The following is a 14,601-nucleotide window of genomic DNA, read 5'->3' as shown; positions in this document are numbered from 1 at the left end:
CCGTGGATAGCCTCTCGTCATCAATGCCCTCGCCCTCCTCCCACGGCGTGAGTAGACACATCCGTATGATCTAATCTCTCCTATCACACCATAGCTTCCTCGCAGTATGGCTTGTACAAAGAAGACTGTGAGGATGGTGTACCCAGATCCCTCCCTTCCTAAAGATTCAGTGTCAGATTAAGAGCCAGAGCAAGAGCCAGAGGCAACCACTTCTAAGCAACCATCAGAGAAGAAACAAGTAAAGGGTAGAACCAATTTATGCAAGGCAAGAACTTTCCTCCATAGACAAAAGAAATTGTTTGCTAAGATAAGGCAAGCACAAGAGGCTACACATTTGCTCATCCCTAGGGCACCATTCCTTAGAATTGTAAGAACAGTAAGTGAAAGTATCAAAGGGTAAGGACATTATAGATGGCAAAGCAGTGCCACTGGCATGTATTCAAGAAGCTTGTGAAGACTTTCTTATAGACTTCATGAATAATAGCTTCATATGTGCTGCCCATGCAAGAAGAGTCACTTTGATGGACAGAGACATGACACTTGTTAGCAGGGTGAGGTACAGGTTTGATAAATTTCTTCATCCCTTATCAACAATGAGGGATAGGAAAGCCTTTGATATCCTTGCAATTCCCCCATCATTGAAAAGGAAATCAAAGGCAGATGATATTAAAGTTGAAGAAGTTACTTCCCCTCCCAAGAAGAAGAAGAAAAGAAAGTTGGTTAAGAAATCTAAGCCAGATGATAAGAGTTCTGAGGAGGAGGAGGTGATTGAAAAGGTCCCACATGTGTATGATAGCTTACCGACCCTTGTGTAGATGGAGAAGGCCAATACTCAGAGGCTTGCCCAAGTACCAGGGCAACTAATCTGCAATGTTGGCACAGTGGAGGAAGACTATCTCTATATTACACCTAGGGACCTCTACATGCTTGTAGAGAAGGATAGGGAGATCAATGACAGTGTTGTTTTCACGTGTATAAGGTATGACTACATTTTTCACATATGTGTATTTTCTTATATGTTTATTTTCTCATATGTATATTTTCTCATATTTTGTTCATTCCTTCATAAACTCTTGTAGGGAACTTATAAAGGAATTGCTTCCAAATCAAGTCAACGAAATATTCATTTGTGATCCCTTAGTGTAGCTTGCATTGATTAATATGAAGAAGATGACTTCTGAGTTGGCATCCTATTTCAGGCCAATGAGAAATAAGAACATTTATTTTGTTGTTTTGCCATATGTAGAGAGGTTCGTCTCTAACTGATGATTCCTTTGTGTTTAAATACTTGACATACAATATTTTCTTTCTTAATTATACCTTTTCTTTTTTCCAGTGGGCATTGGAGTGCTGGTGCCATTAATCTTCTGAGAAGCACTGTTATTTTCATGAACAGCCTAACTGGCATGCATGGGCAAATTAAATTGTAAGTAGTTTGGCTATTGAAGATGAATATCCAAATTATAAAAAGGAGGCAGAGTATAAGTTTCTGAATCAGCCAGTGGCTTTACAAAAAGATTCTACCTCATGTGGATGGCATGTTATTGCCAATGTGTGGAAATATCTTTTATCTAAATAGGAGTGTAGGTTAAATTAAAAACCCACTATTTTTGCAGTAAATTTTACTTAATTTTTTAACTTATTTTCTATAGTTCTTGGTTCTTAAATATGAGAAGTTTTCTTAATTTGACAGACTCTTGGATCTCACGAGTTTTGGATGTGGAGTGTTCGTGTAAGAGCTATCAATATTATTTTGAATAATTCAGTTACTCCAAATGATCCAGATTCTCCACCACCCCCAAGGCAAGCCTCACCATCTAAGAAGAAGAAGAAAATGCCTATACATTCACCACTAAAGCATTTTATGTTTAAGCAAGGAACTCTACAAAAAGAAACCAAGGGTTCTCTCAACAAGGCACACATAAAGAAGCCAAAGGTACTAAAATAGGAAATACCTCAAAGAAAAGTGGTCCTCAAGTGGGTGCCAAGGTGTTAGCAAGAAAGCTAAGAAGGAACTCAAGTTCAAGTTTACAAAGGAGAAGGCCACAAAACCAGAGAAGACAAAGGAAGACATGGAGACAAAGGAGGCCACAAAATTAGAGAAGACAAAGGGGGACATGGAGACAAAACCAAAGGAGATGGAGACAAAATAGAAAGCTTCATTCTCCTTTCCCTATCTATCATTATAAATATCTATAAATTTTCTTTTAATTTTATAATCTTGTGTGTAAAGATTGAGAAATTATCTTCTCATGTTGTGATGTTTTTTACTCAAAACACATTTGTACTTGAGTTTGTAATGGTTTTGAGATATTGTGCCATAATTGTCATCTCGTGAATCGAGTACAACTCTAAAAGGAAAATATTAGAACTCTTAAAGGGATTCATAAAAAGAGGTCTGAATATTGTAATTCTAAAAGAACAACATAAAAAATTACAAAGACATAGTAATTAAAAGATAAAACTTTTAATTGATGAATTACAGACGTAAATTTACAAAATCCCAAGAGTAAATAAACTTCAAATAAAAACTCCAAAGCTTTCTTATTAAGTCATGCTTATACAATCATATTCCCAATTAGCATCTACCAAGGTCTTCGACTCCATTCGCATTCGAATCTTTCTATTCTTCACCTTGAACTGTGCCCCACTTATATCCTCACTTCCCATGATATTGAGGTGCTCCCTAATATTTAGTAGGCTCCAATGCCTGCTTGCACTTACAATTTCCACCACACCATTGGGCAACCTAACGCATATGTCAAGAGGAAAAACAACTTGTTCATCTGCTTGCAATGGGACCCAACTACTATTTTTCTTCATCCACCGTTCGTTAAAAGAGAATGTATAAGGTAGCACGAGCTTGAAGATACCGAAATGTAACACTAGACTGTACTATTTTGCACTTGAATGTATCATCCTTATGCTGCCCCTCTACAATGTTCCACTACTCTCCAAGCAAGGCAACCATGTCATCACCTAGTACTTTCTTGCACACAAACATGGTAAGTGTTTGTGAGAAAGTTAATTGATTGAACATCTTAACAAAAAGATAAATTGGACATACCCAACTGAGACCCACAAATCGAGATGGCTTTGCAAACTTCAAAGATCCTTGTATGTCACAAAGCATCTTTGATTTCATGACCATAACCGTCCAAGCATCAGGAGTTGGCCATTCAACAGAAGAGAGGAGAGGAGATGTGATGTTCTCTAGCTTACCAAACCCACTGTCATGCATTGGCACCACATAGGAGTGCCGGTAAAAGAAGATCTTTTCCTTAAGAAGGTCTGCACTGGGTCTGCACTAGTTTTACAACAAGAAAACAATGCCTCACCGATGTCTGCATGGAGTGCTTGAAATGTTCTGGTAAGGCTTTGTAATGGGTTCTCCCCAAGTTGGAAGGAAAAATATCTACAATCAAAAAATAAGATCATTAAACATGAAAGATGTAGCTATCGCAATATCACAAGCCTCCTTCCTTCCTTATGATACTTTGAAACATACCCAAATTCTGTTCTATATTCTAACACAAAATTTTCCAAATCTTACAGAAAATAAAATCACTCATACTTCAGAAAAACGAAGAGTTTTTCAACAAATCATATTTGTTTGCAAAATCCAAAGTAATAGTAATATTCGTCAATACAAAAATCTAAAAATCATAGAGAGAATCACCAACAAAAGATCTAGCCAATAGGGCCTTTCTCCGACGCGCGTCCACCCAACCACCACTCTGGACGTCGCGGCTATCCCGGGTATGCCTCTAGTAAATCTCATCCACTCTGAGTTCTACCAAATGGTTCCCAAAGGGCATAAATCACAATCTCTATCCGGCGTTCCCTGTCTAAGGACGGCCGGTCCAAATCTCAAAATCTCTCTCTTTATTCTACTCAAAAAATCCTCAAGGCTCAGGAAGAAGCCCCCAAAAAAACAGCCCATGAGAATTAGTAGATGATCATGCACAAAATCATCAAATATAGAAATTTTTTTCTAAAAACATGCGTTCGAACCAAATTAGAGAAGATACATTTTTTATAAAAAAAACACTAAAAAGTGGTGTCGGATTTGTTTCGCAGAATCTCCCAATTATCAAAACTTAGACTTTATTCATCTTGTGATGAACTAACTTTCTTTAATTCGCCTCTCTGACAAATTATTTACTCCCTCATGCGAGGCCGTTACTGAAAATTAAGGGTTAAATTGATGACCGGGCCCCATTTTGGGCGCTCATGCAGTTAAATTTATTATGTAAACCCCCACATGAGTTTCCTTTAGGCTAAACCACTCACTATGACCCTCTTATACATTATCTAACATCGTTAAGTATAGAATAGAAATCACATACAAATGACGCCCCGGTATTCGAGAAACAAATTCGACACCACTTTCCAGTGTTGATATTTTTTTTTTCAAAAAAATGTATCTTCTCTAATTTGGTTCGAACGCATGTTTTTAGAAAAGTTTTTCTATCTTTGATGATTTCGTGCATGATAATCTACTAATTCTCGTGGGCCAATTTTTGATGATTTCGTGCATGATAATCTACTAATTCTCGTGGGCCAATTTTTTTGGGAGCTTCTTCTTGAGCCTTGAAGATTTTCTGTGCAGGATAGAGAGAGAGAGATTTTGAGATTCGGGCCGGCCGCCCTTAGATAGGGAACGCCAGAAAGAGATTGTGATTTATGCCCTCTGGGAGCCATTTGGTAGAATCCATAGTGGATGAGATTTAATACAGGCATACCCGTTATAGCCGCGACGTCCAGAGTGGTGGTTGGGTGGACGAGCGTTGGAGAAAGGCCCTATTGGCTAGATCTTTTGTTGGTGATTCTCTCTATGATTTTTAGATTTTTGTATTGACGAATATTACTGTTACTTTGGATTTTACAAATGAATATGATTTGTTAAAAAACTCTTCATTTTTCTGAAGTATGAGTGATTTTGTTTTCTGTAAGATTTGAAAAATTTTGTGTTAGAATATAGAGCAGAATTTGGGTACGTTTCATACTTACAGTTGCATGGGAATCAAGTTTTTTTACGAAGATGTATGTCTCTTACCGTACACATGTACAATGGCCACCAGGTCTCCAATGAAACTCCATCACATCTCGTCGTCAAACTCGGTGCGGACCAATAGTAGCCGTAGGCTGCAGGAAAACTTAAGCACCCTTGCAAAATGCCTCTCTCACCCAAGCACCATCATCGTCCCTCTTATTGTACAGTGAGATCTCCTCAATCTCATCTTTTGGTCTTCTTCGTGGCGCAGCCATATCAATTGTGAAGCTATAGTAGTAAGATTAGGGTTGGGAAAATGAGATAGAGAAAGAAAACCTGAAGATGCTATGCAGATTAGGGTTTCGAGCTTGATGGTTTCATTAGGGTTGGGCAAATGAGATAGAGATGGAAGAGGAAGGGAGGAAGAGTTTAATTTGGATTAGTAGAGCCAAATGCGTAATTCCTGTCTATCAGCTGGGCAACTATGTATAGTTTTTTTGCTCTTTGTTTTGTTTCTCAATGTTCTCCTGGCCTAGATAATAGCCACACTAGTAGTAGGGCTAGTAGCGTAGCAGTAGAAAAAATCCCAAAAATGGTTTGAACTGGGTATGCTTTTCTCCTATCACCTAGTCTGCCTTTTTTTTTTTCAAATAACCCATATAAATATTCTTATCCAAGGATCGTCCAATCTCTAATGGAAGTAGCTTGCCAATTCTATGGCCCATCCCCCATAGGAAGGAGAACTGAAGTTATTCCTCTACTAAATTGAAGAAGAAGAAAGAATTTGTCCTCTCCTTCTTGCTTCTGTGGAGGCTGCCCCGCGACGATTGTTTTGCTGGCCCACCCCACCAATTTTTTCAAGCATCTTCATTGAAGACATAGTATCTAGATATTTGTTGTTCAATAGAAGGAGAAACTTGGATATTTTGCACCTTTTGTTACCATTTACTTTATTTTTTCCTTCGGACAAAAACGCCACTTCTTTTCTCGCTCAAAATTATTTTGTAAAGAAAAATCAAGATGTCACCACATCCATAAAGTATGTGTACTTATATAAGATATGAATACATATTTTCTTGCATGTGGCAACTACAACCTTTTATTTTATTTTTTTAAATCACCCTTCATGTAAGACTCCTAATTATTAAAGAGAATGCGGGTGAGAGGGAGATCTTGAGTTCCTTGCAAGCAAACACACACACATAAGAGAGATTTGGATGGCTGAATTTTCTTCTATCTTCTTCTCTTCTCTACAACCACATAACTAAAAAGATAAGAGTACATACTATAAGGGAAAATAATCTCCTATAATGGGTGGTTGCAAGATAAGGGGCACCACTTTTGATAGTTGGGTGTTGAAAAACAGGCATCTTAACAACTAAAGGTCTAATCTTTCATAGTTATGTTTGGAATTTAGTGGCATGGTCTTTGGGGCATGTTATACATATAGTGTGTTCAAATGGCACCCCTTGATTGGAAATCCAATTTATTTTAGTGATTGTTTCATTTCACAGAAGTTTTGGCATTTGCATTTTCCAACTTTTTTACCGCAGTATATGTCACACATACAATCGTCACATTGTTTGACTTTGGTTCTCATTGATAGCTTGTTTGCTACTATTGGTTTTTGGATGAATATAGGTTGGCCCTAGCAATTTTGCAGTTGTGGAGGAGGAAGATGAAAGTGTTGCTGAGACACCTGAAGTCGGACTATTTGACTTTATCTACAAAATCAAACAACATCGCTAGCCAGAGATTTTAAAAATGTTCAATGCCAAGTTTGTTCTTGCAGACATGTTGAGGTCCCTTAACTCCCAGCTTGCTACTCAACACCTTGAGTTCATAAATGTTACTTTTGCTGGTCAAGTGAAATTTGAAGGTGTTCTGTTTGTTCATTCCCTTGACCTAAAGTGGACCAAGGAGGTCGTACAAAAGATTAGACACCTTCTTAGCAGGTTTTCATCTACTGCTCTTCACGAGCAGTGGAAATTCCCACTCCACAAAATAAAATGCAGCTTTGTTCTCTTTTATGAGGGATTCATCATCTACTCCATCTACAACTGGATAAGAACTTTGAGAATTTGCTTGGACCTCAAGGTGAGAGTGGTCTTCTCCAAGTTGGAGCTCAGGAAGCTTCGAAAATAGAGGATGATATTCATTGTTGGGAGGAGGAGAGGAGGGAGGCCCAGAATGTGGACATAGAGGCTCTTCACTGTGACACCATCATTCCTGCCAAACAGGACACATCCAGCATGCGGACGAGGACGTTGGGGATGTGCCCTTGTCAATTTTTCCCTCATTTCCAATTGAAGGCAGGCATTATGTCCTCTTGACAGACATAAAGGCTCTATTCAATTTGCAGTAGGACTACTGCTACCTTGCCATCATTGCCCCCCATCATCTCAATAAAGATGAAGGGTTTGTCAAGAATGGAGATGACAAATACCTCCAAATAGATAGGAAACCCAAGGAAAGGTAGTTCTTATTTGTGGCAGATAACCTTTGTCAAATTTTTCAAGATGTGACTGCTTACGAGTCCACTATGCCCTTCGAAGACTAGTTTAGGGCTATCAAGGAGAGGCTGAATATTTCCCATATGGGAATGGATTCTACAACATTGAGTTGCATGGTTGACAACACAAGTGTCAATCTATGGAAACCAGACATTGTTGTTGGTGATGAAAATCAAAAGGTACGCATTCCTAATAGCTCTATTGATTTATAGTGGCGATTCAGTTTGGCAAGTTCTAATCATTTCTAAAAATTTATCTTCCAGTTGTATGTTGATTCAGATCTGTTTATCCTTTATGCCTCTCGAGCTCATCATGAGAGGCAGGACAGGGAAAGGAATCCTCGCTGGGCAATTACCTAAAGTCCCTTAGATATCCCCAGGTGCTAGTCTACCATTCAAGGTTCTTGAAGGAGAACGTTACTTCTATGCTTAATGTATTGAAGGTTCTTTCAAGGTATCTAGGGGGATATCCAATGAGGTGGAATGTAGACAAAGATTTTCTTTTAGATAAGTCATTTTCTTTGCGGACCTTTGCACAGGGCCCCGAATACCTTTTTTAAGAAGTAGTTATTATTCATCCTATGCAGCCTATACACTGGCTTGTGGGCTGAAGGATCCCAGAATGATTCCCCCCATGGAAAAAAAGAGCTTCTCCATTTCCAGCAAACCCATTTCAAGAGTGCTCCCTCAACCAACTACAGAAGAGCCCCCTCCCCCACTGTAGAAGAGCTTGCTCCCCCCATTGTTGAAGAGCTACCTTCCTCCTGAAAAAAGAGAAGGCTAGATGTATAAATGCGATTATAATAAATCCTATCTTCCTTCGTAATTTTTACTTTTCTTAAGTTTTCAATGTGTTGTACTCAAGGTCTCCCTTTACTTTTTCTTTTTCTTACATTGAGATATTTATGCAATCACATTTAGTGTATCTCTTCCAATTTGTGACAAATCATAATTGAAATATCACTACATACGCATAAAACGTTTATTACAAACTCTCCATCGAGGAGAAGGGGGGAGGAGTGATGAGCACAGTGTAACACAACTATGACCTTGAATTATGAACAGTTATGTTGCCCAGATAGCCATTCAAGGAGGGCAGCACAACAGCCACAACACTTCACTCTTTGTGACAGCAAACCATCCCACCATGGAGCGGCATTCTTCAAAAAATTGGCGCATATAGCTCGAACTTGGCACATTAGTCCATATCTCTTCCTGCATAAAGAAAGTATGGTTAATTTTTGACAAAATCTCCGTTGAATATAGTTCAAATGACAAAACAATTATGGACACAAAACAGCCACAGCAACGTGATGTGGGTTGAAAGTCCATGTAGAATGTCCCATATCGTATTATTGTGGTCATTTATCGAAACATAAGATTTTGCATTCAAACATATTCATTCAAATGTAAGACACAGCAAACATAGTTTTAATGGTGTGATGAGGCGCTATAAAGTGCAATTTTCTTGGACCCCAAAATGACCACAATAACATGATACGAGGTATACTTGCCAGTTAAATTACCTAGTATCCCGTTGTGGTGGTAGTTTTGGGGGATGGAGAGGACTTCCCCTCTTGCATTTTTCTTTAACACCAAGATGACCATTACAACGCAATACTACACTTACTTACCGATAAAATGCCCTCCCCTCGCGTTGTTGTGGTCGTTTAGGCAAGTTCCAATTTGTTTCATCAGACGACCAGAACAACGCAATATGGAAAAAAACCCAACTCATAACGACTAATATCACATTGTTGTGGTCGTTTAGCTCTTGAAGTGTATGTTACAATTTGTTTGAACGTCATTCAACAAATGACCACAACAACGTGATATGACATAGAGCCAAACGACCAATATCGTGTTGTTGTTGTCTTCTTTGTTTAAAGTGTGTCTTGTAATTTTGTCTCGTTTACCTCCTTGGCCTTCTAGTAATTGTTTTGAAATGCACTAAAAGTCAAAACACCGCAAAATAGTAATAATCAAGGTCATTTACATGTTAGTGTCACCTGTTTGTCCTGTAGGTCTTTACAATATATGTGTTGCTCACATCTCAATGACACCTACATAGTAAAGAAAATTACTTTAGTAATTGTCACATTGTGCTTTTTTGAGAGTATTGGATTGTTTACCTGCTTATTACCCACTTTGAAACAGAAGTTAAAATGCAGTTCTGTTTGGCTCTCGTCCATGATAGCTTGTCGTAATTGTTGTTGTGAGGTCCCCCGCCCGCTCCGGGGCTCCTGTCGCGGCGGCGGAAGCGGCGTCGGCCTCCCGCGCGGGGCGGGGTCCACACACTCGGGGCCTCACCCTACGGATGTCCGGGATGAGAGGCTAGCCCGCGGGGGTGCTCGGAAGACTCCCCTCCCTCGGAAGGCACGGGAGATTCCGCCAATTGGGAAAAATCTTCTAACGGGGAAATTACTCTAACGAGTCAAGTCTTAACTAGATAAACTGATCTGACCAAACTTGAAGTCACATGGTCAGATCAAGAAGAGACTTGCACTTTGGTCCATGGAATCATCGCTTTTTTTCTCATTTATGAGGCACAACCGCCGATGATCCCCTCCCACTAATCTAGTTTCTCCTTGACCAAACTCACCAAGAATCTAGTTGGACAAATGGACAAAATGATGGGTAGATTACCCTCATGAGAGATCAAGGATCCTCATTATGAAACTGGGAATTATGGAAAAGGAGTTGTCGGAACTGATCTCGAACTGGAATTTTACTTGCATTGGAACCTGTGCTTTTTCATTCAAAGGACCGTTTTACGCCATAATGTTGGAGGAAGCATTTGGCTTATGTTTTTCTAAGAGGAGGTTCATTGGAACAACTGGCGGGGAGTCGTCAAGGGACGTTGCTCACAGCAAAGCCTATCGAGGTCTTGACCAGTCTTGGTACGGTTAAAATGATGCGCTTCCGGTACAATGGGCGAGGACCGACGAAGCGATTCCTGAGTGAAGTGCTAGGACACCTAAGGAGGATCCTAGAGGGTTCTGACCATGTGATGCACGGGCTCGTGGTTGCTAGGACACCCATGCGTACATCGAGGAAGATTTCGGATGGACAAAAAGGAAAGATTTTTGAGAACCAAATTTTGATACTGGATCTCGTTGGTTGGCCAGTTGGTCTTCAACGGAGAGTATAGAGGATATTATTGTAACACAATGGACTTGGAATTTTGAAAAATGATGATCAGAAATATTATGATTTCTATTGAAGGATTATTTTTAAAGCCAGTCGAATGGCAATTTCATATTGGGTGTGTACATGGTATGCCTACCTTGATTTTTGCATGAATTGCCGGCTAGGGGGCGTAGGAACTCTTTTCCTTGATACCCGGGCAAAAACCCAACCAAATCTTTATAAAGGAATCCCACCAATTCAGTGGTGGTTGGCTAACCCATGGGCCGGATGATTCCTGAGAAACAACTAGATAGGATTAGTTCCGTTATTTAGTTTTAAATCCTGAGAAGACCTTGTTCGGTAGTCTATTCTTTGGATTTAGTAACTGGAATTGGTCACTCACGAAGTTTTTGTCTGATTCAGATCAAGAGGACAATTAGGTTTACTATCCGTCCCTCACGTAGTCTAACCAAATTCATTCGGTTTAGTTTTACAAGGATTCCCTTCAACTAAACATCTAGATTTTGGGTAAATATCAATTAAGTGATTTCACTAATTGAAATATCCAAAGATATTTCAATTAGTGATTTCACTAATTAAAATATCCAAAGATATTCTTTATGCCACATAATTTCTCAACCTTAATTCATTAGGTAGAATTATGGTATAAATTCATCTTTTAACACTAAAATTTAATTCAAATCCATCTTTTCTTAAATATCATAAAAATTCTTCTTTTAACTAAAATATCAATATCTATTTTTTTGAATAAACTTAAAAATCTTTCTTTTTCTCATTGCAATGAGTGCTATCCAATTATCACAGGAATTCCTCTTTTACCACCATAAATTAAATCTACTTAAAATTCTTCTTAAAAATTACATATGTGAGATCCCACTGCCCCCTCTGCGCACCAGATTCCTGATTGCTGACACAATGAAAGTAGCTCCCTCTTGCGCGGGGTAGGGTTTACCACTCGGGGCCTCGCCCTCGAATGTCCGAGCATGAGACTAATCTGGTGGTTCTTCCGAAACCGAAACCGGAAAAATTTCCCTTGCCCGAAAAACGGAGACGATTCCACCTTTTTGAATTTCTTACGAATTTTCTAACGGGTCAAGATACTAAACTAACCTTCATCTGAATAAACTAGATAGAAGGAAAACTATTACAGACTTAACTTGAAGAAATCAACGCTTTTTTCCTAATTGAATCAGGCACAGCCGTTGATCTATTCATTTGAGAAGTCTTCAGGCTTTTATTTAACTACTCGAGTTCTAAGCGTATTCCTATTAAATAATTTTATTATTAAAACTCTACTGATTCTAGCCTAGGCCCATGGGTTAGCCACCACCCAACTAGTGGAATTGGTAGAGCCAGACAAGTACTCACCCACCCATAATTGTGCCTTTCTTAACTTTAGCTTTAGAAAACAGATACGCACACACTCCTCTTTAAAACTTGAACTTATAAAATGATCCATTGAACAAACAGTTATTGATTACAGATATCATAACTCAAAATTTCCATCCAGTTCCTGGTTTCTCAAAAACAGGTATCACTCTGGACTCTCCGTCGAGATGAGTTAGTTAGCAAACGAGATCCAGTAATAAATTATAATAATTTTTTCGTCATCATATATATATATCTTCCACAACATACACATGGGTGTCCTAAGCACCGCGAGCCCGTGCATCGCGTGGTCGGAACCCTCCAGGATCCTCCTTAGGTGTCCTGGCACTTCATTCAGGGACCGCTTCATCGGCCCTTGCCCATTGTACCGGAAGCACACCATTTTTCACCATACCGAGGTTAGTCAAGATTGGGCAGGTTTTTGCTGCGTGAGCTGTCCTTTGAACACTCCCCGCCAGCTGTTGCAACCGAACTTCCCTTAGAAAAACACATATACCAAATGCTCCCTCCAGCATTCTCACGTAAGACAGTCCTTTAAGAAAATGGGGTTTCTATGCAAGTTTTCAATTTTGATTTTCTTTTGAATACAATGAGTATATCTTAAATCCGTTTCCAAGACTTCTAGATCATAGGTCTGAATTCCAAACAGAATTCCTTGAATTATGTAACCTTGATTCTTAGATCAAAATCAAAGGGTCTCAACTTAGTTTCAGATTCGGTGATTTGAGTGTTATTTTCTTGAGCTCGTCACATCGTCTTTCCTCAAAACTAATGAAGGAGTTTTGTCTTGGTCATAGCCTGATTCAGGATTTGAGTCTGGTAAGGTTCTTCTTGAACTATCTTTCTCAAAAGGGGTGATATTTTAATTATTATTTTTCTAAATTTCGTTCATTGAATATTTGCTTAACTGATTTCTAAACTAATCACGAATTCCTATGAAGAATAATTCAATCATTTATTTGAAATTCTGACTTTGATAGTTTTTTCCGAGTTTTTTTATTACCATCCGAGTGAATATGAAACGATGGAATTTTTTTCTCTCATAGAGTATTTACTTATTTATTTATCAATTATTCATGGAAATTAAACATAGAATTAAAGAGAACCCTAATTTTGATATAAAAATCATTTATGCATAAAATCAATTTTGATGAAAGTAACACTTTTATAATAAAACAAAATCTTTTATGCATCATTTTATGCATAAAATCAATTTTGATGAAATCAATCTTGGTGAAAGTAACACTTTTATAATAATAAAAAAATATTTCCAATATGCATCTTTCTATGCATAGAAATTAATTCTAAGGAAAATAACGCTTTTATAATAAAAATATTTCCAATATGCATCTTTCTATGCATAGAAATTAATTCTAATGAAAATAATGCTTTTATAATAAAAATGTTTCCAATATGCATCTTTCTATACATAGAATGAAAATAACACTTTTAGAATACACAAACGGAGGGGTTTACTCTTTTTGATAACATACAGATAAAACTTATTTCTACAAAATTTAAGAAAATTTTACCATAACCTCCTTTGTATGGCTGACCATTTCTCAAATTTTTTACATTCTAAATCTACTTAGAACTTACCCCAAGATGAATTTAGCACTCTAATCTAATGAATTCTCATTTTTTTAAGAGTAAACAATACGAAAAGTTTAACTCTATTTATTTGATTACACATCTTGGATAAAGAAGGGCTGAATTCACAATGAAGAGAAGGGGGAAGCCTTTCCATCAAGGCATAACATCCAATTTCACATTAAAAAAAGTAAGAAATCAGAAAACCATAGAATAAAACTTTAAAAAAAGTAGAATTTCTAACTTACATGGAGTTTTATGAGCTTTCCTTTGGCTTGAGGGATTGAGGGTTCTACTCTTGCTTGGAGCAAGAGTGGCCACTAATTCTTTGTAGAGGAATTAGTCAAAAACAAGTGAATTATCAATGAATTCAATGTTTTTGGCTCTAGGGAGGAGTAGAGTAACAGTGCATAGAACACTATTAAGCTTCTACAAAGGGGGAGGCTTCTATTTATAGAAAAAAATGAGCCTCTAACCAAGCAAACTGATTCTAGAATTTTTCAGATCTGTTTGGTCAATTTTTAACCATTTTTGGGTCAGTTTAGTTCACTTTTTGGATCCAGTTTTGAATTAGGAGAGAGGAGAGATGAAATATCTAGTTTTATTGATTTAAAATTGAAAAGCGATGATGGGAAAAAGGTGCCTACTTCGTGAGGGGGAATCCCTATCCTGAGGTGTCAAAAAACAGTTTTTTAACTATTTTTCTTGGTCCTTTGGTCCTTAGTCCACTCTTCATCTTGTGTAAACATTAACTCATTTTTGGGGGGTTTTTCTTTTATTTTTCAATTTATCTCCTCCCTACATTTGGATTAATCTTATTGGTCCATAGGAACCTTAATCTAAAATTTTCAGAAAATCTGGACCCTTAGGCTAAGGCCTCTTGAACAGATTATAATTTATTTCTAATGCACCTTCTAAAATTCTTTTTGAACTTATATTTCGGGGGAATTTATTTTAATAAGGA

The sequence above is a fragment of the Cibotium barometz genome, chromosome 33, assembly GCF_041138505.1.
Source record: "Cibotium barometz isolate CiBa-2024 chromosome 33, ASM4113850v1, whole genome shotgun sequence".
Lineage (NCBI taxonomy): Eukaryota > Viridiplantae > Streptophyta > Polypodiopsida > Cyatheales > Cibotiaceae > Cibotium > Cibotium barometz.
The sequence above is the reverse complement of the archived record's forward strand: the minus strand, read 5'-3'. Positions refer to the sequence as shown.